This window comes from Triturus cristatus, chromosome 11 (genome assembly GCF_964204655.1).
Source record: "Triturus cristatus chromosome 11, aTriCri1.1, whole genome shotgun sequence".
NCBI lineage: Eukaryota > Metazoa > Chordata > Amphibia > Caudata > Salamandridae > Triturus > Triturus cristatus.
Genome location: NC_140594.1, coordinates 1005584078 through 1005610344, shown reverse-complemented (window position 1 = coordinate 1005610344; position 26267 = coordinate 1005584078). Strand labels below are relative to the sequence as shown.

General features: G+C 41.6%; 1 protein-coding gene across 1 annotated transcript in view; it reads right to left on the bottom strand.

Annotated features, from left to right (window-relative positions):
* Positions 1-20115, bottom strand: part of LOC146785832 (transient receptor potential cation channel subfamily V member 6-like) — a 304076-nt gene extending 283961 nt beyond the window's left edge. The window contains exons 1-3 of the mRNA XM_085635166.1: positions 20028-20115; positions 11669-11783; positions 4786-4880 (exon numbers count right to left, since the gene is read on the bottom strand). The gene's annotated coding sequence lies outside the window, so the exon portion shown is untranslated. The remainder of the gene's footprint in view (positions 1-4785; positions 4881-11668; positions 11784-20027) is intronic.
* Positions 20116-26267: the final 6152 nt, after the last annotated feature.

Here is a 26267-nt window from a genome sequence, read left to right as displayed (position 1 = left end):
GTTTCAGCCTCGTAATCCAAGCTTTTTCAGCGGCGGCGCCCAGCACTACCTAATGGATGTTCCCTCCACACCCGCGCTCATGAACCGTTCTAAAAGCGCCAACATTCACCATATGCATGAGGCACGTCCTTGGACCTCACAACTGTTGTTGTTTTTATGTACGTCAAAATTGAACTGCTGAACAAATTGTTTTGTCTGTTTTTTTCTCCCCCTTCTTCCCAAATTTATGTCAACAGGCATTTCCAATTTATACCAGGCAACTCCTTCTCAAATTTTAGTCCTGATGATGATCCCACTGTATTAGGAGCTAGGGATCGAAACGTCGTCGACTTTCTATTACAGTACCACAATTTTATCCACTGCGAAAATGTTTTGTGGTTTCTGCTGGGTTGTGCTTACTTAAGTTGATTATTGTTTTGTAAGCCCCCTTGTTTGCTCCTAAAACCTTTTGCCTGTTATTTTCTTCCACTTTAATCTGACTTTCTTGTCTCCTTTTTTGAAAACTTGGTACAGGATTGTGCCCTTGTTTGATTACTCTTCATTTCCTTATTTCTATTAAAACTTTAGAATAAATGTTCCTTTGTCCGGCTGGACTTAGGAAGAACACACATAGGTCTCATTGTAGTCTATGCTGCAACAGTTCTTTTCCAATTCAATTTATGCTAAGGACCATTGTTCTTTAAATTACATGATATACCCGTGGTCCTAAGCTACCTTTATCGGGTCCCCCTTGTTAACTATATCGTATTTCAGGGGTGCAACAGGGTGTCCTTTTGACACCCTTGCACCCTTGAAATTGCATTCTCAATTTGCGATTCTCTAATTGCTAATCGCAAATTGAGAATGTCTTCCCATTCATTCCTATGGGCCTCTAGGTCCATAGGAATGAATGGGGAGGTATTCCTTAATTGCGAATCGCAATGTGTGATTCGCAATTAAGGAATATGTAGGATTCGCAACATGTATTGCAAATCCTACATACATAGCATTTTCCGATTCTCAAATAGCGATTTGCAAAAAATTGCTATGTGAGAATCGCAAAAGAGGATTTTGATACATATGGCCCATAGTTAGTGAGAGGGGACCAAAAGGCCTTTTTACGGATAAGCTGCTGAGATGTGGTTACAAAGGCTCTGTCTAGCCTATGATGCTGACACCAAGCTGAGAAGGAGACTTTGGAGGCATCCTTCCAATTCGAGGTTATGACCTGAAAGGCAATAGCAGTGGCTAAATCTATAAAAGTGCCAAGTTTTCAGACACCCATCCCGCATGTGAAAGAACTACCCAAAAAGATTGAAGTGATATCAAAGGGAAAATGAATAGAACAAATTGAGGCAATTGACTTGCAAACTTTTGTCCAAAAAATTGAAATGTTAGGGCAAAGGAAAAAGGAATGCAAATAAGTACCAGGAGTGTGCTGGCACAACCTGCAATTAGGAGATAGGGCAGGATTAAATTTGGATATAGCCAAAGGGGTGAAAAAAATCTCTGATAAAAATGAAAAAGTATTTAAGTAGTACTAGCATTGCATGAAGTGTGATGTATCCGGGTCCAGACGGAATTCCATGTATGTATAGGAAAAGTTTGTTGCAGATCTGTTTCCCATAAAAGTTCAATCCTACTTTTGGGACGGGGAGATAAGGGGGAAAAAAAGGAGTTTGTAGATGTGAGAAGCCCTAGCTTCAGGAGAAAAAGATAGCGATTGAGCAGAAGAATCAAAAGCAGAAGAAGAAGCATCCGATAGAAGTGAGAGCTGCTGGGTTACAGTCAGTTTCAAAGACTACAATTTTGAAAGAGATGTAACCGGTAAGGTGTATTTAGAAGTTCCTGGAAAGATAAAAACTGCTTGTTATGCAATAAGTGTCTAACCTATAACACACCTTTGATAATCCAGTCTTTACAAAAAATAGTACGATTGGAAAGTTTAATAGATTTGTTGTGCCAAATTGAAGAGTCTAGAAATAACTGAAGCGGAGAGAGTGAATTATTACGAATCGGATAGAGAATAGATATAAGGTATGAAATAGTAGGGGATTTAAAGGAGCGAGGAGGATGAACAAAGTTATCTAACGAAGAGAAGGTGAAAGGATAAATAATTGATTCCTCTAATTTATGCCATACTGACAAGGGAGGATTGTCAATTGAAGAAAAATAGGGCATGACTTGACGAAGTAAAAAAGCGGAATGATATTGGTGAAAATTAGGAAAATTAACTCCACCTCTGTCTTTAGGAGCGGAGAGAGCAGAAAGAGAGATACGAGCTTTCCGATTGTTCCAAAGGAATTTACTCATTATACTGTCAAAGGTTTTTGAAATTTTTTGAAGGGAGTCGTATTGGTAACATGGAAAGATAAAAATTGATTACCGGCAACATCATCTTGGAAGTATCCAACCTACCCCACCAGGATAAGAATAAAGGAGACCACTTCTCCGTCATGGCGGTAATTTGAGATAAAACTTCATCCAAGTTCAATTGAACAGTTTGAGCTATGGATGCGGAGTATTTAATCCCTAGAGAGGTGATGCAATTAGTATTCCACTTAAAATCCATACCCTCAAACATACTTCTATGACAATATTTACTGAGCGGAAGAATCTCAGATTTGGGAAAATGTAACTTGTATCCAGAGATGGCAGCATATGAAGACAGAAGATCAACAAAAGCGGGCAGAGAAGTAGAGGGTTTAGAAACATATAAAAGAATATCATCTGCGTAGGCGGTGAACTTTCTTTCAATAGAATTATGAGTAAAGCCGCGGAAAGTAGAAGAATTTCTGAGAGAATAGAGGAAAGGTTCAAGAGACAATATAAAAAGCCAAGGAGACAAGGGGCAACCTTGGCGAGTACCTCGTTGGAGAGTAAAATATGGAGATTGAGCGCCGTTAACAAAAACCTAAGTGGTGGGCGAAGAATACAACAGACTAATAAGAGAAAGAATAGCAGGACCGAATCCATGCCATTTAAGGACACGCATCATGAAAACCCAGTGAACACGGTCAAAAGCTTTCTCCACATCTAGAGTGATGGCTGCAAAAGAGGTAGAGCTCTTGGAAGCAACATGTACAATGTTTTAAAAAGTTCTTGAGTTGTCCGCAAAGGTTCTGCCTTTAACAAAACTTGTTTGTTCATATCCAATTAAATCAGGAATGACCTTGTTAATACGAAGAGCAAGGACTTTGGCAAAAATCTTGCAATCTAAATTAATCAAAGAAATAGGACGATAATTAGCACAAGAAGAGGGGTCCTTGCCTTTCTTGGAATTAAACATATCATTGTCTCCAAGAAAGAGCCACGGGCTTCCTTACAAGACAAGAAATATTGGAATAGAGATAAAAGGTGAGGGAGTAAAAACTGGGAAAAACAAGAATAAAATTCAGCAGTAAAGCCATCTGGACCAGGAGATTTGTCCTTTGGTAACAAGAGCAGAGCGGACTTCAGTTCAGAGAGAGAGAGAGAGAGAGAGAGAGGTCTTCTTCTAAAATTGAGCAGTCGGGAAATTCAGAGGAGCGCGGAGGAAGATTTCTGGAGAAAGAGTCCAACTCCAGCTCAGAGGAGGAGGATTCTGGAGTGTACAATGTCTTATAAAAGTCTGTAAAACAGTTTAAGATTGTCATCTTTAAAATGATCCATGCATCTACCAAACCCCTTGAGTGAATTGTAGTAAAAAAGGATTTTTGCATTTTGTTGGGAATGTATCTAGCCTTGGATTTCCCATCTATGAAAGGATCCATAATCTGATTACAATCCCCACCCACCACTAAATTAACCTCAGGATAAGAGTGAAGTGTGTGTGACATATCCTTCCAAAATTGTACATTTACACCAGTAGGGCCATAGATATTTAGCAAAGAGATGGGGGACCATTTATAAGGAGATGTAATAAAAGCCATCTACCTTCTGCATCCTTCTCCTCCTTCTCCACAACAAGGGAACGTGATTTATGAATTGGAGTAATTACTCCGTTTTTCCTATCTTTGGATGTCGAACAAAAGACATGGCCAACCCATTGCTTTTGAAGGGAATTAATCTCGTTTTCATGAACATGAGTCTCTTGAAGCATAGCTATTTTACAATGCAGCCTAGACAAGTGAGTGCGTAGTCCCTTAACATTCCATGAAATAATGCAGACATTTTCAGTCATGATAATCGGAAAAAAAACAATCATACAACAAATTAGGCATTGGGTAACTTTAAGCAATAACTGTAACAGATGGTGAAGCTGAAAATAAAAATGATTACAAGATAAACATGGAAAGATAAAGAATAGAAAATACCAAGGAAAACGGAATGAAGAGTAACGAGGAAAGAAAATAGAAAAATGGTAAAAAAGGAATCGAAAAAGGATGTTAATAGCAACACATATTGCATTACACAGTGAGGAGAATCTAGAGTCAGAGGACAGTAAAGAAAAACTAGAATGGAAAACCATGAAGAAGAAAAAGAAAAAAAGAGAGAGGAAAGAGAGAAAAGTGATAGACAAGTGAAAGTTGATGAAAAGCCGAAAGACTTTAGTCAAGAATGACAAGGTATGAATAAAAAGTAGAGAAATAAGCATGAGGAAGCGGGAAGCCGCGAAGGAAAGAAAGACGTCCAAATCAGCCAAAGCAGCGAGAACGGTCAGAACCAGAGAATAGAAAGGAAGAAGAGCAAAAGCTCAATATAACAGAGAGCCTATAAGAGATTATAGACACCAGGGACAGCCACAAAAAACACATATCTAGGCAATATGCGCAAAACAAACATATAATGTAATAAAAAAGGAGAGAACAAGCACTAAACACTTACCAACATGAGGGCAACCGTAGACAACTAGGGATGAGGTAGGATCGTAAGGAGAAAGCAAACATTCGGGATAAGGGTTGTACAAGAGGAAAATACTTCTGTGAAAAGAGACGAAGAAAAAAGAGTGATGAGAGATGCTCAGTCTATAAGACATCGTCCCACATTAAGCTAAAGAACAACAACAACGAACCAAAACAGACAAAAAATTAACAAGCAATGGGCACTGAATAACAGAAAACCAGCAACATTAAACTTGAGAACAGAGGCAAAAGATTGCTAGAGATGTTCACGCCACTCCAAAATCCATTTTGTCTGCTTTATGACGAGAAATAAATTGGCGTAAGTCTTCAGGGCGATCAAAGGAGTAGGACCTCTCCTTATAACTAACTTTGAAGAAACAAGGATGTACCAGACCATATCTAGTGTTCATGGAGCGGAGAGCCAGACGAAGAGACAGAAATTCCTTGCGACGAGCTGCAGTAGCACGGGCAACAACCTGAGAGAAGTAAACCTTGTGACCAGACCATAGTATCTGCTTGCTTTGTTTAGCCGCCGAAAGTACCAATAACAGGTCAGTATATTCCAAAAACAGTACAATGATCCCTCTCGGATGGTTGGAAGGTGACGAAGCAGATGAACCTCCAAAATTGGGACCAATGCGATGAGCACGTTGCAGATTAAGAGTATAACCATACTGCAGTCCAACCATTTTAGGGATGTGAGTTTTTAAGAAGGCCAGCATGTCTGACCCTTCCTTGCCCTCAGGAATGCCAAAAATACATAGATTATTGCGATTTTCTAAATCTTTTGTTTGTGACTTAAGAAGAGCAATCTCTTTAGACATTGCCGCAACCTGAGGTAACACATCTTGAACATCACTGACCTTCTGTTCCACCACCGACATTCTGGAATGAAGGTTTGACCATTTTTCATCCAATTTTTGAAGAGTGGCATTGGTATCAATAACAAAAGGTTTAATCAACTTTATCTCCTCCATAAGATCTTCCAACGTGATAGGTAGTGGAGATTTGGTAGGAGAATTGGGCTCTTTCTTATGGCGCTTAGGAGGAGCGGTAGAGTTAGAGTCCTTACGAAGAGACGACATATTAGTGGTGCTTTTCTGCCCAAAGGGTGAAGCAGGATCCATGTGGGTGAGAAAACTACACACTGAGCAACACTTAAGCAGGAAGAGCCTAGTTCACTTCACCTACTATAAGATTGAGCTACAGGTCAGTGCCAGGGCTTAAGAGAGACCTCTGCATGAAAAACAATGACCACAAGTAGAAAGGAAGGCCCACGCAGCATGACAAACAAAAGAACAGTCTTGTCTTGTAGTTGTAATCACCAAAAACGTCATAAGCATGAGAGGTTGTGCAATGAAGCACAAAAATAGAATCAATGAAGCTCCATTGCCTGAGGAGCAGCTGATACTTGTGAAAAAAAACCTTTAAGCGCACAATTTTGCTTAAAGGATGTCAAACCTGCACATTTGGGGAATTAATCACTCAGACGACAAACGGAGACGTGGTAGGCACAGCTCCAAAAGCATGACAAACAAAAGGCAAAAGAGGCTCCTCACTGTGAAGCATCTGGTAAAATTACAGTCTCCTCAGCACATAAAACGATTTAAAATGTGCTAATCTCCATAATACTGCAGATTGCTTTAATCACAACATGAGGGATGAAAAAAACATGTAAAACCTGCGCCGCACCTCCAGCGACACGGGCAAGCCCAGAGATCACTAAGGTAGCACTCCGTCGGATGCAAAATGGCGGGGGCTGCCGATATTTCTTGAGGAAAGCGGAGCGCGGCGGAAAAACGGACACTTGGTAGCTTCGAGATAAAAAAAAGACAAGCATTGGCATAGCCAATAGGTCTCGCCTTTGGGACCTTATAAGTGTTTAGCCATGCAACAGTTAATGTTGTTGCAGTAAGGATATTGTGCTGCATAACTAAATACTTATAAGGTCCCAAAGCGAGAGCTATTGGCTATTCCAATGTTTGTTTCCCCTTTGATATGAGCGGTGCCCTCAGCAAAATCTTCTCGAGACAGTAGATAACCGTGGTAATGCTTACTGGTTGGTGTCATCATTCTTTGCCAAATGTTTTCTTACAGATGCCTCATTCGATCTGCACACAAGGATCATTACACACCAGACAGGGACTCCATTACCAGAAAGAAACGAGAGCAAACATGCTTGTTATCTGGGGCTCCAACTACCAGCCCCAAATCCTTTTGTTGGAAATGCTGCCACAGTAGAGGACAGCATGGCCTGCACAAAGTAACCCCCCCCCACCCCCCCCACTGCTCAGTCACCCTGCTCTCTCTGCTTCAACAAGTAATTTGCCTAATATTCATTAGACTAGACTCAGAAAGTTAAACTTGTTAATGGGGAAAGTTTCAGCCAAATTCGCAATGGGAAGTCCTTACTACAGACGCTAACAAGTGCAAAGAGAAAGTGAAAGGAAAGAGAGAAAAAGATATGAGACGAGAGAGAGGAACAGGCAGAAGAAAGAGACAGATGCGTGAGAGGAGTGAAAATAAAGCGGACGAGGAGGGAGTGGGAGAAGAGAGGGGGAGGTGATAGAAAGTGAAAGGAAAGAGAGAAAAAGATAAGAGACAAGAGAGAGGAACAGGCAGAAGAAAGAGACAGATGCACGAGAGGAATGAAAATAAAGCTGACGAGGAGGGAGTGGGAGAAGGGAGGGGGGAGGGGAGGGGATTCACGCTCTGTAAGGCTGTAAGGCTTAATGAGCCATTACAAAAAGTCAGATGGCCTGTGCACGTTCACGCGCACATGCACGCAAGCTTGAGGCCAGCAAAAGCCTCTGGTAGCACTTTGGAAACACCCTTACTAAAAGTCGAGCAAGCAGCGCATGCGCTGCTCTAGGCTCGACCTAAAAAACGGCTACCTGTCCCCCCGCGCTCGCTCTCCAATTTCCGGCTGTTCCATTCCTCCGAGACCGAACATGAGGCTCCGGTGCTAGCAAAGGTTCTGCCCGAAGCGCGGAGCCTCAGCTGACTGCGGCCATCTTGATGGTGGCCCAAGCCACGCCCCCCAAAAATGCATTTACTTTTAATTGTATCTTTTGTCCACAAGGAAAATAAGTTTCACGTCAAGAAAGCTTCTCCTCCTCCAGTGATTTTTGTGGAGGGGAGTGTCCCTTCCTCTTCCCACCAATGAAAATGTCACAGATTTTGGAGGAATTATGCATTCCAACGTGGAATATACTTTCACCCATTTACAGAGGGGGACTCGGTAGTAAAATGCTTTGTGAACACTCACAAATGTGTAGGTTCATGGGTATTTATCAGACTGAAACATGCAAATATCTTTAAGAATGAATTAAATCCTGTGGGTTTATTGGAGCACATGCAAAACCCTTTCCCAGCCCCCCTCCCTTCAAGCTCTTGGGACATTATCAAGACCTAATGCATTATATCTCCTCAGATCTAATTGTGAGAGCTACTAGGCAGTAAGGGAATTTCCCACTTCTGCAGTCAGATTTTTTTTCTTATTCTTTTAATTTTTATTTTTACTCAATCTAAATATCCTATCAGTTTTAACTCATTTTCAACCTTTCCTTTTCTCCACAAACAGTACTTACTAGACCTGATAGCTCAAATTCTATTCAATTTTTATATTTGTCAAATTGCACTTTTCATAATATTAATATTTGGTTCCCATTATTTCCTCAATTCCATTAATAAGCCATTAGAATTCATGTTTTACTCATTGCTTACTTCTGGAGTTCATGAGTAAGTCAGAAATACTACAAGCATGAATCACAACAAAATCTTACTGAATCGGGCTCTATGTTTGGGATATGTATTGCAGGGTGTATTGCATAACTCCTATCCCTTTTTTAAACAAGTTTTTATTTAACATTTTCACAAGTAGCAGATGGACATAAAAGTGCATTTACATCACTCCTATCTCTTAATTGAGGAAACCAGTGTCATGTCGGAAAAAAGTAATTCATGCCAAGTTGTGAAAATAAAAAGAGGTTCTCGAAGTTTTCACAGGATCTGAACTGGTGCATCACATAGTGCTTGCCTTACATCCCAGAAAGCTGGAACCCTGGATACATTACACCAGGCACCATCAGCTGAAGGACGTTTCCACATATTGAAAGCAAACCTCACTTAGAAAAAGCAGGTTGGAGCTGGTCATAAGCAAGCAGGAATTTTTTGCCTTGTTTTTCAACAAGCAGGTTCTACTTTTCATGCAAGTGAATACGAAATCACTAAAATGTGTTCCATTTTGAAACAGTGCGAGATAGCTCAACTGGAATCCTGTCAGCCAGTGCAAGATCCAGTTGAGCAATTAAAAATGGTTTATTGGATCTAGTTCCTGATTTATGAGATTTTGTGCTTTAAGTAAACTGCAACGAAAATTCCAGTTATTTGCAGTTCTACTTTGGAACTTGTCATTAGTGTCTGATGCGGTCAGTTGTTTTCTGATGATATATGCTTTCAAGCAACAAATATATTGCAACAATTGCATCCCTCAAGTAGACCTAATAGAAACATTGATCAACTGGTCAACTGAAATTTTCATCAATGTACCTTTAAGCTGTAGGTATTAGACAAATAGGGCCTTATTAAGATGTTGGTGGACCCTTGTGGAATCGGGACCAACCGACTTCTGGTTGGCGGTCCTGACTGGAGTATTACAATGCGACCGCACATGGCGCGGTCGCATACTCCAATTTCCCTATGGGAGCTTGTGCTTTGGCCATCAACCGGCAGTAGCTTTAGCTCCCATAGAGAAAAGGGAGAATCTGTACATACCTGCACCACATGGCAGGCACCTCCAGGTACCTGCCACATGGTGCAGGGTATAACAGGGGTTGCACCATAGATGCCCCCTTTGCCCCCAACTGGAGGCCGCAGGGAATAGGGGGCCCTGCTAGGGGCCCCCAAAGTTGCTTTCCAACAGGCTTTACATGTCGGAAAGCCCAAAATGGAAAACCTTTTGGAAACCAACATCGCAATCCTGACTATGAAAAAGCCGTCCATAGGGATGACGGTGGGGCCACTGACTGGATGACGGGCTCCTTGAGCTCATTGTAATCCAGCCAGAATGACCACCTGGTATCACTTTCGACCACCTGCATTGTAAAGAAGTAGTCGGAAGTGAAACCGAAGATGTGACTTGGAGTGGTCGGAGGCTTTCCGAGTCACATCGTAATGAGGCCCATTGTGTTGAATTAGCCTTTTTTTAAGATAGAGATACAGAAAGTATGCTGTTTCTAATTACAAGACAAGGGACAACTAGGGGAACCGGTTTTGCGTGGTCATGAGAATCAGAAGGATGGGGATTCCTCCTCTTGGAATTTGGGGCCCTCACACACACGGCTGGGTGTCATGCTTCATCATAGGGCTGCTCCTCGTCAGGTCGGCGCTGCAATACCAGATTGATTGACTACCAGGCAAGAAACATGTTGACCACACAATAGAGCAACCCTTCCCGAGACATAACCTAAGACATGCGCCTTTGTTTCCTTCAGGTTGGGAGACCTATTGATCAAAATTGTTTTCGTTTGTACTTCCAAACCTGTTTTAAACTTCCTTCAGGTTGCACACCTCCACTCACTCATCTACACTGGTTAGACCCCTCACCCACACGGCAGCTAATGGCAATTTGGAATAAAAGATCTCCATCAAAGAGCCCCTCATAGGGAAGCCGTCAGGTTTTGCAGCGCTGACCTGACAAGGAGCAGCCCTATGAAGAAGCATGACACCCAGCCAGGTGTGTGAGGGCCCCAAATTCCAAGAGGAGAAATCCCCGTCCTCCTACTTCTCATGACCACGCAATACCGGTTTCCCTAGTTTTCCCTTGTGTAGTAATTAGGAACAGCATACTTTCTGTATCTTTACTAAGTTTGGGCACGTATGCTGGACCTGTCCAAAAAGCTCAGAGCTCCTCCTTTGTGATTGGCTTTTTTTTTTTAAGACATCATCCATCATAGTGTCTGTTTTCTGCCTCTAAAGACCATTAAGATTCAAGGTCCTTGCCAGAGCTGAGCTGTTGCCTCATCTGTGGTGAACCAGTTTGGCATATCTATAATGAGCCAGTCCACAGAGCAGCCTTGTCCTGTGCGATGTGTGCTGCAGTTCAATGTTTGATTGTGCAGGAGCTTCTTAACCCCTTGAGTGCCTCGCCCTTTCCCCGCCCTGTGCCGGCCCTTTCATTAGCGGGCGGGGTTCATGACGAGATAGTCTCGTCATGGGCACAGCGCAACCGCGGCCCATGACGAGACCATCTCGTCATGGGCACTCAAGAGGTTAATATAAATGAGCATTTTAGTGCTAGTATAGCACAGTCCTTCAGTTGCATTCCCCACTTCCCAGCAGTGATCCTGTTTTCATACTGTGATATCCAGCTTTCAAATAAGAGGGCCTATTCCAATACATATTATAATAATCTTTTTAATGCAAGCTGATACAATGAAAATAGGAATGACATTAAACTATTTTCTATGCAGGAAAATAAAAGCACCTAAAATATTGTTAACATCAAAAACTCAAGTAGTGCGATTCGGTAAGATTTTCATGTAAAGCACTCCCTTGCAGCTCATGGCTAGGTCTTTGCTATATAAATACTCCATATAAAAATATAAAAATAAGATAATTAATAGGGCCTGCATTTATTTTAAAAAATGGACTAATGCAAACAGTAAAAATCTGAGAATGTAAAACAATTTTAAAGACTCTTTACACATCTAAAAGCACGTTTGAAGACATTTGCTACATCATAATAAGTTAAGTTGGCATTAATCAAGAGTCTAAAATTAATGTACTAAACGTGTTAACTTAACTTCAAATATTCTTTTCAAACCAGTGATATGAACGAAGATTTTGAAATATTACTGACATACCTGGTGTTCTCCTCCCAATAAGGAAGCTACGATGCAACGCAAATCACATGCAGCACGACAGGTCAGATTCAGGATGGAGTGGGGCTCTTAAGACTGAAATTGTCCTGTGTTTGACCTACAAAATACAATAAAACATCTCTACGAACCGCAGGCTGAATTTTAAGGAGGGTAGCAGGAGAAAATAGAGCATTCTTCATATACATAACATTGTATAGGAGAGAAGCACTGTGCTTCGAAAGAGAGCCCATGAAAATGTGTACCCACTTATGTGTTCACTGTCAGGATGGTGTGTTGACTACTGAGACCAAACTGGCAGGAGAACAATTGTTGATACTGGCTCTTTGCCCTTATAGCTGTTGTAGGAGGGTGGCAATTGGCCAAGAAGCTTCCAAATTGGTGTGCACCACTCCTGCTCAACTTGTCATTCTGAGAGGGAAGCCACCCGGAGATAAAGGAGATTTTAATACCCTCAATGTCTGTTTGACTTACATTATAATGTAGACATTTTGTCTTAAACCTTGCTAGAGTTGGATCTTATAGTTGGTCGTGGACAGTTTTCAAAGGATAATGTCCAATTTCACAATCAATAATGTTAAAATAATGTATTGTGCACTACTATAGTTTTGCTGTTTTGGGTCACTTCTTGCCTGGTAGAACTCCTTCTTGAACAATCACATTCAGGAAGACTCCTTTGTATGTGACATCACTTCCACTGACTGCTGTAAGCAGGGAGCAGCTCTCACCAATCCACTTTAGTATCCTCGCATGCGGGAAGCATGTTATTTCATGTACCCCAAGTATGCAGACAACACTCTGATCTAACTTAATTTAGAGCAAGGATAGAATTTTCAGCCGTGCCAACTGTGTGGTAGACATCGAAAAGGATCAAGGCTGCAACACTACCTGAATCTAAGACTTCACAGAGGTCATCTAGGACCATCTAAGACCACCACCAGTACACATTCTGTATTGCAGGGACTATGAAAGCCCACATATGCTGAACTCTTACAACAAATGAGTAATTGGTGTGGTTGCACCGGATTGCATGATTTTAGCAAGGCTGGAAAAGCAGAGAAAAGGGGCATAATTTACAAAACTTTAGAGTATGGGGTATGTTTCTATGTGTGAAAGACTGAAGTAAATTGCCGAGTTTTGGAGAAAATGCAGTAAATCTGAAAAGCGGCTTGTTCAGCGCAAGCGTTATCCTGGCCAGGCGAGAAGGTCAAGAGATTCTGGCACTCACCAACAGAAACAAACCATATGATGGTTTGAAAATACATGGTTGTGTTAGGTTTTTCATAAAAGCCAGGGGTGATCCCTGCAACCAAAACACAGGCAACCTCGCATTTTTCTTTCAGCTTCTTTCCAAATTTCTGAAATTTACTGAGGGGCGCCCAGAACCCATCGAAAACCCAATTATGTCTGCTAACCCCCAGACTCAAGAGCCCCAAGGGAGCAACATTAGGGGCAAGCCTTAGCAGTAATAAGTTGCTGCACAAGGGAAACTGGATAGAATTATGTTGATATGGGAAAGATTTGCTAATAACGAGACAAAGGTCATAAGCAATGAAATCTCACAGCCAGCAAATCAGAGATGAAGGTCTGGCATCCATGAAAAGAAATGTTATGATTTTAAAAATATATTGTTGAGGTATGTTTCCAAACAGCCAGTGGGTTATACCAGTGACCAAAAAACAGGGAGGCTAAAGGAGCGTTACACTTACAGTTGCTTTCCAAATGTTCAAAAGGCACTGCACAAAGTGTATCGCCTGTGGACATCCTGCTTTAACACATAGAAAACCCATACATGTCTGGTACCCCATCCTAAGGAAACACAGAACAATAATGTTGGGAGTCAAGCCTTGGTAGGGATATGATCCTGTGTAATGGAAAGTGGAGTGAATTGCCATGTTTTGGATAAAATGCTGAATATCTGATAAAAGTTATGTTCAGCATGGTATACTGGTCAGCCAGTGTAGACAAGGGAGATCTGGCTTGCACAAATGAGATCTTTAGTCATAAGAATTAGAAAATATATAGTTGTTATGCTTTCCACATAGTGCTGTCAAAGAACAACGCAACATAATCTGTGATTCGTTTATATTGTGATCTGTGCTAGATTTCATAATTGATTGGGCAGAAGTCATTTCCTAGGATAACCCACACATATTTGGTATTTGTAAGAAACTGAGTTATTCGTTAAGGGGGTGGAAGCACCACTCGGGCAACAACCTCAATCCTTGTCAGGGTAAACCACAAAAGTCACTACATTAACTTGTGTCCTAACCCTTTGGTAGAATAGCACAAAGCAGTCAGGCTTAACTTAGAGACACTGTGTTAAATATTTATGTAGCACAAAAACAGTAATAAAATGAAAACACAACACAATAAAAATCTCGAACCAATTTAGAAAAAGAGGATACATTGTAATAAGTAAAATGGTACCAAAACAACAAAACTCCAGTCAGTTGAACTGGAGATTTAATAGTACCAAAAGGTGCAAAGCTCCAACTGAGGCATCTACTCACGCTGAGCCTGGACAAAGTCAGACGTTTAGGCCACCCGCGATGGAGTGTAGGGCATAGGACCAAGTTTGTACCGCTGGGAGTTGTGCCTTATGTCCCTAGTGCAAGGTCTGTACAGCAGCTACTTTGTGAGGTTTTGCATCACTCTGCATCAGTTCCAATGAAACTTTCAGCTGTGTGTTGAGGCTATGCGTCGCTTGGCATCAGTTTCAATGAACCTTTCTGCTGTGCGGTGAGGCTCTGCAGGACTTGGTGTTGTTTTGCAGCAGATTTGATGGAACCTTCAGTTAGGCAAGGTGGGATTCTCTCTGACGCCAGCTAAGGGCCAAGTACCTGGGAAGTTACGTCTAGGGGATTAAGGGCTTACTTCAGCAAGGTCAGCAGTGCTTAGGGAGGTCCAATTGCAGGTCCAGTGCAGAAGGTCAGCTGCGCAGCTACAGGGCATTGTGTGCCTGTAACTCAGGACAGGAGGCCAGCGAACTGACCCTTGGAGTCATTCAGGTTAGCCTGGGATGAAGGGAGAAGGTACTGTCTTCCTTCTCAGGGAGCAGGGAAGGTCTGAAGCAGAAGGGCAGTCCTCTGGGTAACATGACGGGCCTCAAGCAGCAGAGCAGTCCTCTGGTGACAAAGGCAGTCCTCCTTCTGTAGTGTCCAGAAGTCCAGGAGTGTACTGAAGAGTGGTTCAAGAGATCCAATATTTACACCTGGTGCCATCCATTAAAATGGGGGAACCCTCTAGGCTAACCCCACATCAGGCTCTTGAGAATTCTTTCCCTGCCAAGGCTGCAAGAATACTGGAGCGACAAAAGGTGAGTGTCGGGTTCCTTTGCGTGTGCTGGAGGCAAGCCTTTTGAAATGTAGGTGGGGCAAGGAATTACCCCACACACCTCAACAATGCAGGATGGCCCATCCAGCCTACATCAAGTACCTCTTTGTCTCATTGTCTGGAGGGAATACACAAAGCCCAACAGCTAAGATATTCATAGTCGTGTGACTCAGGACACTGGAAGCAGGCCCAAATGGTGAGGACAAGAAAATGCCAGCTTTCTAAAAGTAGCATTTTCAGAATTGTGACTGAAAAGACAACTTGACAATTAAAGAGGATTTAAAATTACAATTCATATTAGCCCAAACTGGACATCCCCATCTGTTCACAATCAAAAGGTAGCTCTAATTAAATGTAATAAGGTAACCCCATGTTACCCAACAGGAGAGATAGGCTGACTGTAGTGAAAAACGAATTTAAGATGTGTTTCACCACCAGGACATGTAAAACTTAGGAACACAAGTCCTGCTTTTTACATACAAAGCGCCCTCTGGTTCTTTAAGGCCTACCTTTAGGGTGACTTGTATGCATTAAAAAAGAATGTTTAGGACTTGCAAATGGTTTCTTCCATAAGCTCAAAATTGCAGTTTAGCATTGCACTACAGGCTGCAGTGGCAGGTGTGAGACATGTATTAAAAGGTCATTTTAGTGGGTTGCACTGGGTACATGTAGCACCATTTACTAGGGACTTACACATAAATTAAATGTGCCAATCAGGTTTAGGCCAATTGTACCATGCTTTATGGAAAGAGCACAACCACTTTATCATTGGTCAGCCGGTAGTAAAGTGCACGGAGTCATAATGCCAACAAGAACGGAATTCAGAAGGCAGGAGGGGAGAAGGCAAAAGGTTCCGCGGTGACCATGCAGATAGGGCCACGTCCAACAGTATTGCTGCACTCCAGACATTCAAGGCTACATTCCTTGGTTAGCGTTTTGGGATTAATGATTGATCACGTTGAAAATGCAACAGAATATTCAATAAATTTGTGACAAAAAATGAAAATAGCTCCATATTTTTCAGTGTATCAATATAATATATAGAAGTTGCAATAAGATAGTGATGCCAGGTTTGCACCAACACATAGCCCTGAATGTATCAAAAGCACATATTGTTTGCATGGGTGCAGAGAGAGAGCAAAAAAGTACGCGTTTTAACAACCTAATACTGAATGTTTGGATAAAGCTCCGACACAAGTAAACACCCATGCAGTGAAAGGGTTATTTGCAGTGCTCTAACATTCATTCCAATATACATGTGGGTGACAGTCACTGCAAAAATAGTAAACACAAAATAAGGAGGATATCATAGCAAAAATGGTAAAGAAACTAAATATAGACAAAAGCTTACTGATGGTTGTGTTTTTGATTCGTAATACTAATAAAATGCATTAATCTTGAGGTTTATTTATTTCAATGAAAGAACAAATTATTTTTTCTAGAGTAGCCTAATAAACACCAACAACAGACTTAATATGTCTGTCTGTTAAAGATGCATATTTTCAAAGAGGAAATTAATGGGTGGGCAGGGATAGCAGGTCCCTGGAGATAGAGCCCCGCAACAGGTTTTTGCTCTAGGCTGCCTACAACGTCTGTCTGGCCTGTGCTTGAGTAACACTTGTTAAAGGAGTTCTCAAGGAACACATGTGCTTCTGCTGTTGTCCAATATGTTGCATACTGCTGGGAACAAAATACAGCTTACCCCCAATTCATTGGTGTTTCCCTGCATGAACTGATCTCAGCATTGCTGAGTAATTATAGGCATATAGACATATATAGATTAGGTTTACCATTTTCATGATGTCTAGGCATTGATAGTAAGTTATCTAACTCATTGATACTCAATCTATTGACCTCAGAAGGATGAGAGGCTGATTGTACCTACCAGGCTTAGAACCTGTGACATTTAGGATAAACATTAATACCTACCAATGATGGACTATTTCACCCGCTAAGACGGAAAGAAAGAAGGTAAAAAAGCAAAGAAAAAGAAAGAAAAAAATGAAAAGGAAATGAAGTAAACAAGAAAGGAAACCCGGAATAAAAAAAGAGATAAAGTAAAGAATAATGAGAGAGGAAGGAAATGTAAGTGAGGACATTAAAAGGTGATAAGAAAGACAGATCACTACAAACAGAGCAAAGAAAGGGAAAGGTGGAAGGGAAAGAAGGATAAGGAAATAGAAAGAAAAAAGAAAAAAGAAAAAGTAATTTTAAATAATAAGAAGCGCCTAAGATAGGAAGAGGAGATGGGCAAACAATTCATCTAGAAAGTGGGCAAAACTGAAAAAAATATGGGGCAAGGACATAAAGGAGCTAAAAAATTAAATACCTCAAATGTAACAAATGTGATAATGGAAATGATGAATTGGGAAAGTAAAAGATGGGAAGGTAGAAAAGGCTGAAGAAAAAATGGAAGGGAAATGAAATGATAGAAAACAGCAGAACGTGTAAATGAGCAAAGTATCAAAAGAAAAGATAAGAATGAAGGAAATACAGTTAAGGAAGAGTTACAAAACGTAGGAAAAAGAAAGTTATGTAGGAAAAAGGAAGTAAAGAAGGAATGGGGTGAAATCACAAGAAAGCAAAGTGGAACACCAATATAAACACGATGCCAGAAGACAGAAAATCTAGGTGGAGGACTGGGAGAAAGAACAAGTAGATGTGAGAATGATAAAAAGACAATAAGAAGACTGAAGAGAAAAGCTTTCAAAATAGAGGTGAAAGAAACTGAAGAAATTAGGGGTTTGAACTACAGCACATTGGAGATGGAACCGAAACTACAAGGTTTAGGTGACATTGACAGTGGTAGAGACTAGATCAGCATATTCCACATTAAATTGGCCCTAGCACAAAGCATACCTAAGCATTATAATCCCTGCTTGGTATGCTGTGGAAGTTGCATGAACTATACAGAGGTCAATGATATCTACCTACAATAATATTAACTCCATTACATTATCCACTACTACATTAAGGTAGGAATTTAATTATCAATCTTCCCTCTACATTTACCTCAGCCAAACTTAGGTTATGAATAAGTTTGATTGATGTAGTGGGTACAATATTGTTGTCATGTGATATAACACATGCAATATAATCAGTGTATCTCTCTGTGGGTGTTCTAGGCATTGTGGTGGCTCTGATAAGAGGAGACTTCCATTGGCATATTGTAGGAATCCTAGACTTTATATTGACAATCGCAGGATAACATTGAGGCCCTTGGCATCAGATGTCTAAGGCTTGAATACTGTCTGCATCCTTGTGATTGCTGTGGCTATCAAAGGGATTGCTGTGACCACCACTGACATGCATGGCTTCTGTTCCATATCTAGGCACCAGGAGGGTGCCTAGCTCTAACATATGACGGGCATTTCTCTCATGTGACTGTGATACATGAAAATGCGGGTCAAGCTCAGTACTCCCAGGTCGCTCTGGGACAGTAGAACATGCGTGTACGTGGTGAAAATGTCAAGTTGGTGTTTGGGACAAAACTAGTGGTTTCAATGAAATAAGAGGCTGTTGTTTTGATGACTAACTTACTTTAAAACGTGAACCCTATTTTCGAATTGGCATTGGGTTTATTTATCCAAAGGGGAAACAAGATGCACTTGGGAACACATTTGTTCTTATTTCAGAATCCCTCTAGTGCTTGGGGACAAAGTTATTGCCCTTCTATATTACATTACAAGTGGGCATTTGAAGCAAAGCCAAGCTGCAGACATTTACTGTTGGTGATATCCCTTGATACCATAGGAAGACGTAATTGTACTGTAATTGCATGTGTGTAGCGCCACTGCCCCTTATGAGGTTCTGAAGCACTTTACAGTGAGGAGCACTCTACTCTGGAACCAGGGTTAGTGGTTACTCCAGTGGTAACTGTGATCAGTCGTGTTCTCAGGGAAAGCATTCCATATATTCACTTTTTGTGGTAGATTAAGTTAATAGGAGTTGGGTGCGACCATTAGTACGGTCTATGCGAGTTAATTCGAACTGTTTGTGGGATGAACAGATAGGGTAGAGAAGATGCAGTATTGTAAAGCTGCCGAAATATGGGCGCAAAGGAGGAGGAAATGTGATCTATGAAATAAGGTGTCGTCAATATGTTGAAATATAATTATAATGAGTAACACGACTAAGAGTGTGGTATACCCCGCGAGAGTGAGCGTGCAGAGGACAGAAAGTAAGGGAAGGGAACAATCGGTAGTTTTAAGTCAAAGTCAGCTCTTCATGCAGGGTTTTTAGGAATATAGTGGAAGGATAAAGCATGCAAACTGAGGACATAAAGCTATGGAAAGGAACAACAATCATGAGGTAGTGCTATAGTAAGTACTGTTGCTACATCATGGTACCAGACTATAGAAAGCTGAAGCGCTACTGAACAAAGAGGTGCAAGCCTTTTAGGACTTGAACCACTCCACGTGTCCTCCTCCCCCAACAAACAACCCACAAAAATAAAGAAAAAGCCAGACCCGTCCTCTTTTCCCCGAGTGTCCCAGTGCTTATGTATGTCCAGTTAACGCTGGGTATGCGCATAGATAACTGGACTGCAGAACACGTTCATTTTCCCCATGGTTGACGTGGTTAAAAAAAAATAATTCTAAACTCAATTCGAGTTATAGCTTTTTACACAGAAATTGATAAAGCTTGCTGCGCAGACGATCTATATATATAATGTTTTCGAACACTGCACCTCCTGCTATTTTTGTGTGTGTGTAATACGACAGTTGTATACGAGAAAACCAATGAAAATATATATATTTTTAAAAAGATCATGTTTGCTGCGATACACCAAAGCTGACAGAATGCACACACCACACACAAAAACGATTAAATAAAATACCCCAACCCCAAACGTTGTTTTTCTTCATAAAATGTACATAAAAATGCAAAAACGGTTACCGATATAGTTACTTCTGAATTACAAATTAACAATATAAAAAGAAGGCATAAGAATTTGACAGCTTTCTGTAATATCTATCCCCTTGAACTTCAATATGAAGAAACAAACCTTGATAAATGTAGGCAGCGCTTCCTTGTGATAAATTCTTGTCCTGCGCGAGCGGTTCCTCTCTTCTGGGGACGGTGTGACCAGCAAGTCCTTGTGCAAGGGCAGATTAGATCAACCAGGCTGTGTTCACAAAACAAAAAACCGGTTTATATGAAGTAGGCAACGACAGCAAAGTTTTCAAGGCAGACTCTGCCGAGGAAATCCGCACTGTATATTTCAAACAGAAACATTATTTGTAACTGTGTGCACTTTAAGACGCCATCCTATACCAAGTATGGCAGCCGTGCAGCAGAAAATCTTCACGCCTGTTACGTATTACGCAATAGGAGGAACGTGTCACTTCAAGTCGCCAATAATAGTATTTTCGCAATTTCACATTAATTATGAACTACGACAGGTGTGTTTTTTTTTCAGAGTTCCCCGAGGAATTTCCTATGTCCTGATAAAAGTCGATCTCTAGTGATACAACTAATGTTTAAAGTTAACTGCATGAATATTATTTGAATCTTGTGGAAGACCGCCTCCCAGACCTCATGTTATGGCCGTTTTTTAGGTCAATTCTACCAGACAGGTTGCGGAAGACATATTGTGGGCTTACCAAGAACATAGAAGGGCTTGGAGCCAGTTAATTCCTTACAATGGGTTGGCTTTCCTGTCACTATCATTTGCCTGCTTCTAATTTGTGTCCAGTTTGAAAATCTTGTACTTGGCCCTCCTATGGAGCACAGCCTATATACCATCTCTTTGATTGGCAGGCTTTCATCCTTTCATGCTTTTCAGCATTAACTTAAGCGGACAGGACACTGCATCATGGCGAGGAACCTTGCCTCTGCAGCTGTGTCTCATGTACTGTTCCCCAGTGCTGCTGCACTGTTTACAGCCCTTGCCCACTTAGCATGAGCACATTACCCTGTACAGTGCCCCTGGTGTGTGTGTGTGTAATGTGTACAGGGCAACAGTGCAAGTATCAGAACTGTACACAGTGCTCTGGTGCCCCTGCCATGTGTACATTGCCCCATATGGTGTGCATACCCTTAGCATGTGTATACTGCCTCGGTGCCAGTGCAATGGTCATGCACAGTGCCCCTTCCATGGATGAAGTGGCATGTGCGGTGCACTTGACCATGCCAATAGTGCACCAGCATCAGTGAGATGATTATGTAGGCATACAGTGCTCCGTCCAGTGTCCGTGCGCCTGCAATGTTTGCAGTATCCTGATACCTAGTGCCTTGTGTATCGTACTCTGGTGCTGCTGTGTTTTTACAGACGCACAACATCTTCCACGTGTACAGTGCACAAGTGCGTTGTGCCCGTTTTGTGTACAGTATCTGGGCACTGCTGCTTTGTTTATAGTGCTCTGTTATTCTCTGTCATGTGTACAGTGCCCCAAATCGAAGAAGTCAGCCAGTGTCTGTACTCTGGAGAGGTTTTCTGTGTAGAAACAATAGGTGTCTGTGGAATAACTGAAGACAGACAGAAAAGAAGAGAAATAATATGTCTGGACCGGACACTGAGAGAAAATATTTACTCCTGCTCAGCAGTAACAATACATTTATTTTGTACAGCTTTTCTAACTCCTGTTCTTACACCGCAATTAAAGTGAAGTGTAACTCAACCGGAGATGAGGTGTGACATACACAACAAACAGACTGAGTACCCTGAGTATGTATATCTGTGTATTATCTACTGGCGGTCGCCAGTAGATAGTTATAGTTAGGACCTTGTTTCTATTCAAAAAGCGTTTTTTTCTTTTCCCTATAACTTTGGCGCCGGTTGACTTATCTTCGCAAAATTCTCAAAACCTTGGTCCCGCTCCGGTCAGTTCCAATCCTGTGAGTTTCGGGGTGATTCGCCAAGCGGGGGCCGAGAAAAAAGGGGGGTCCCAAAACGTGTTTTCTCCATGTTAATTCCCATAGGACATTTTAGACACGACTACAGCCCGAACTGCTGAACGGATTTACACCAAAATTGGCAAGGAGGTAGCCCTTGGTTCAGAAAGAGACCTTTTTTTTTTTTTAAAATGGTGTAAATCCGTTCAGTAGTTTCAGAGAAATTCAAAAAATAGAGGTCGGAAAATAATTTTTCCCATAGGAAACTTTAGACACGGTTACAGCCAAAACTGCAGAACGGAATTACGCCAAATTTGGTAGTGCTTGATTCAGAAAGCGCCCTTTTTTAAATGGTGTACATCTGTTTGGTAGTTTGAGATATTAAAGAAAAAAAACCTTTATATATCTGGGCAGGACCCAACTACACAATTACGAGCTTGGCTCTAATTGGCTGCCAACACTTCAATCCAGGAAGTGTTGGCAACCGTCTTGGTGCAATGCTTTTTAGGTCTCGCCTAGCGACGCAGCGCATGCGCTGCACACTAAACAAACACCACTGCACTGCCCTAAACCCTGAAACACCACCCCCCTGCATGACCCCCTACACTGCCCGAACACCACTGCACTAAACCCTGAAACACCACCCTCAGCATGACCCCCTACACTGCCCGAACACCACTGCTCTGCCCTAAACCCTGAAACACCACCCCCAGCATGACCCGAAACACTGCCCGAACACCACTGAACTGCCCTAAACCCTGAAACTCCATCCCCAGCATGACCCCCTACACTGCTCGAACACCACTGCACTGCCCTATACCCTGAAACACTACCCCCAGCAAGACCCCTTACACTGCCCGAACACCACTGCACTAAACCCTGAAACTCCACCCCCAGCAAGACCCCCCACACTGCCCAAACACCACTGCCCTGACCTAAACCGTGAAACACCAGCCCCAGCACGACCCCCTACACTGTCCGAACACCACTGTACTGCCCTAAACCCTGAAACACCACCCCCAGCACGACCCCCTACACTGCCCGAACACCACTGCACTGCCCTAAACCCTGAAACACCACCCCCTGCACGACCCCCTACACTGCCCGAACACCACTGCACTGCCCTAAACCCTGAAACACCCCCCCTGCAAGACCCCCTACACGGCCCGAACACCACTGCACTGTCCTAAACTCTAAAACACTACCACCAGCACGACCCCCTACATTACCCAAACACCACTGCACTACCCTAAACCCTAAAATACTACCCCCAGCACGACCCCCTACACTACACAAACACCACTGCACTAAACCCTAGAACACTACCCCCAGCACGACCCCCTACACTACACAAACACCACTGCACTACCCTAAACCCTAAATCTACCCCAACCACGACCCCCTAAACTACACAAACATCACTGCACTACCCTAAACCCTCACCTGGAGGAGGGTGTCCACCTGACTAGACCAAAAAATCTTGCAAAACAGATCGAGCAAAATGGCCATCCCTCCTAACCTCCAAATCCAATAATAATCAAATAGTTTTTAGTGAAAATTATATTGAAAATAATACTTTAAAAATACTTTTATTAATAAATTTAGACGAACACTTAAAGGAAAACTTTTATTTATAATTAATTTAAAGATATTTCATACTTTACAAATTACACCTAAGTCGCGACCCCAGCGCAACTGTTCAAAATGGCTACCGGAATGCACGCACCCATCGTGTAGGGTGCGCGAAGGGTGCGCAACTTCTGTATAGTATTTTTTTTTTTAAAGAATGAATATAGTTATCCTAACTAAAAATTATTCAATTTTTTTTTTAAATATATCAACGAAAAGGCTCCTCACCACTCCAGAGAGACCGAACGGACACAACAGGGGACCAGTAAGAACAACTTTATAATATATATATATAAAATAAAAAAAACATATGATTGAGGTACATTAGACTTACAAATTTTCACTTAAAAAACCTTTGAAATTCACTGGAAAAACCAAAGGTTTCAGGAACGTTATAGTAAGAAATTAACATTTAAAAAAACATAGAAATTAACTGAAAAAACCATAGGTTTCAGGAACGGTATAGTTAGTTGGACATATCACTCGTACAAAACCATAGAAATTCCCCTGTTATAATTAGTTCAGCTAACTATAACTCGCGCCCCCGTAATGCACTGCTGATGACGTCACATATTACATCATTCATGCCATGGTCAGTGACATCACTGATGACATCACTGATGACATCTCAAATGACATCACTGATGACATCACAAACACTGGTCTGTTGCTAGAATTCGCTCTTTATTGTGGGATCAGTAGATTCTTACGATCAATTTCATCCGGTGTTTCAACTGCGGATTTGGGTATCTGAACTGGATATTTTCTTTCTTTGAACTTCATTAAGATCTTGTCCATGTTATTATCGTACAAGTCAGGAATCGAAGAAATTCTTTTGATTCTCAATAGTTGTGAGTAAGGCAGATGTCTTTTTAAGGCCATTTGATGGCAGCTAATAAAATGGAGAGTGTTGTTCCTGTCAGTGCTTTTTGTGAACACATCAGTTTCAATTGTACTACCATGTCTGGTAACTAGTACATCAAGGTATCTGATCTTCTCCATACTTGTGGCATAGGTAAACTGAATGTGATCATCGATATTATTGATATATTCAATGAATTCTGGTATTTCATTCAGAACACCTTTCCAAATAAGAAAGATGTCGTCAATGTAACGCCAATATTTCAAGATTATCTCTGACCACCGGGGGTTGAGGAGAACGTTGTCATATTCAAGCTGGTACATGAACAGGTTAGCGTAGCTGGGGGCTGCGCAATTGCCCATAGAAGTGCCTGACAGTTGTAAAAAGAACTCATCATTCCATCACAAGTAACTGTGGTATAAAGGATATTGAAGCAGTTCTAACAGAAAGATTTTTAAATCCTGTTTCATGTCTTGGTCAATCAAAAATGACTCAATTGATTCCATGCCTCAGTCATGTGGAATTGACGTGTATAATGAACACACGTCGATGGTGCACAAGGTCATTTCTGTTTCGGCATCCAACGACACATTGTTGAGTTTGTTTAAGAAATCTGTCGTGTCACGTAAGTAAGTTATCTTCTGTTTAACAATCGGTTGTAAATGTCTATCCAAATATTTACCAGTAGGTCCGTGGATTGATTTTTTTGTAGATACCATTGAGCGGAATGGGGGTTCGGATAAAAATATCTGATTAAAAATATCTGATCAAACTATTTTGCCAGGTTATGGAAGGGACGTATTATGACACGGAACTGTTTTAAGTAGATGGTTGACGTGTTTTTCATGTATTCTTTCCTGTTTTTACACAATTAATCTATGATGTAACTCAGGTGTATTGTTGTTTTCAATCTTTGGTGGTATTTGTCTGCACAGATGCAGCGGAAACACTGGGAATGAAAAATGAGAAACGCAAAAACCAACAAAGAATAATCATGCTGATGATGTATATTTCTGAAAATTTTGAACCATCATTAATGAGTTATTTCATTGAATTGAATTCAAGTTATGCCCATGTAATGTATTCACCATCTATCCAATGATGATATTGAGCTGGCAAACAGAGGCAGGTTAAAATGGCCAACATAGAAACCTTGAATGAGCCACCATGATAGTAGTCCCTTTTTTATATTTTTATGTTTGTATTTTTCAATGGATTTTGAGTAAACAAATGAAATTGCTTGATATTTAATTTAAACGTGGACTAATGTTGCGTTATCTAACATTGACGAAGGCCAGGTGGCGGAAACACGTTTGTGTTAGCTTACTACAATGGAATAAGCTGCAAAAAACATTATATTCCGTATCAGCCTGAGCGCGCACCCTTGTTTGTCCTTGGACATTGGTTTTTGGTGATATATACATATATATTACCTACTGGCGGTCACCAGTAGGTAGTTATAGTTAGGACCTAGTTTCCATAGCAAAAGCGTTTTTTATTTTCCCAATAACATTTCATATTCAGGCTCCCTTTAGCCGGTGGGACTGACGAGCCCATGGCTACGCACCTGCGCGCCTTGAGTGGTACTTTACCTGAGAATACTTTTTATGGCAGCCTACGCAGCAACCCTACACACATACCTACTCCCTGCTGACGAGAGGCAACTACCTCGAAACACGTGTCCAGGGATGGCTAACGCGACACTCATTGTCACTTTAAACTTTGGCATAAGCGTACTCGCCGACGCTACTTCATGGACCACAATGCTTTGGGCTAACACGCTGGTAGGACGAGCAGAGTGCGGCCCATCGGACTTTTGTTTATATTCAGGCTCCCTTGAGCCGGTGGGGCTGACGAGCCCATGGCTACGCACCTGCGCGCCTTGAGTGGTACTCTACCTGAGAATACTTTTTATGGCAG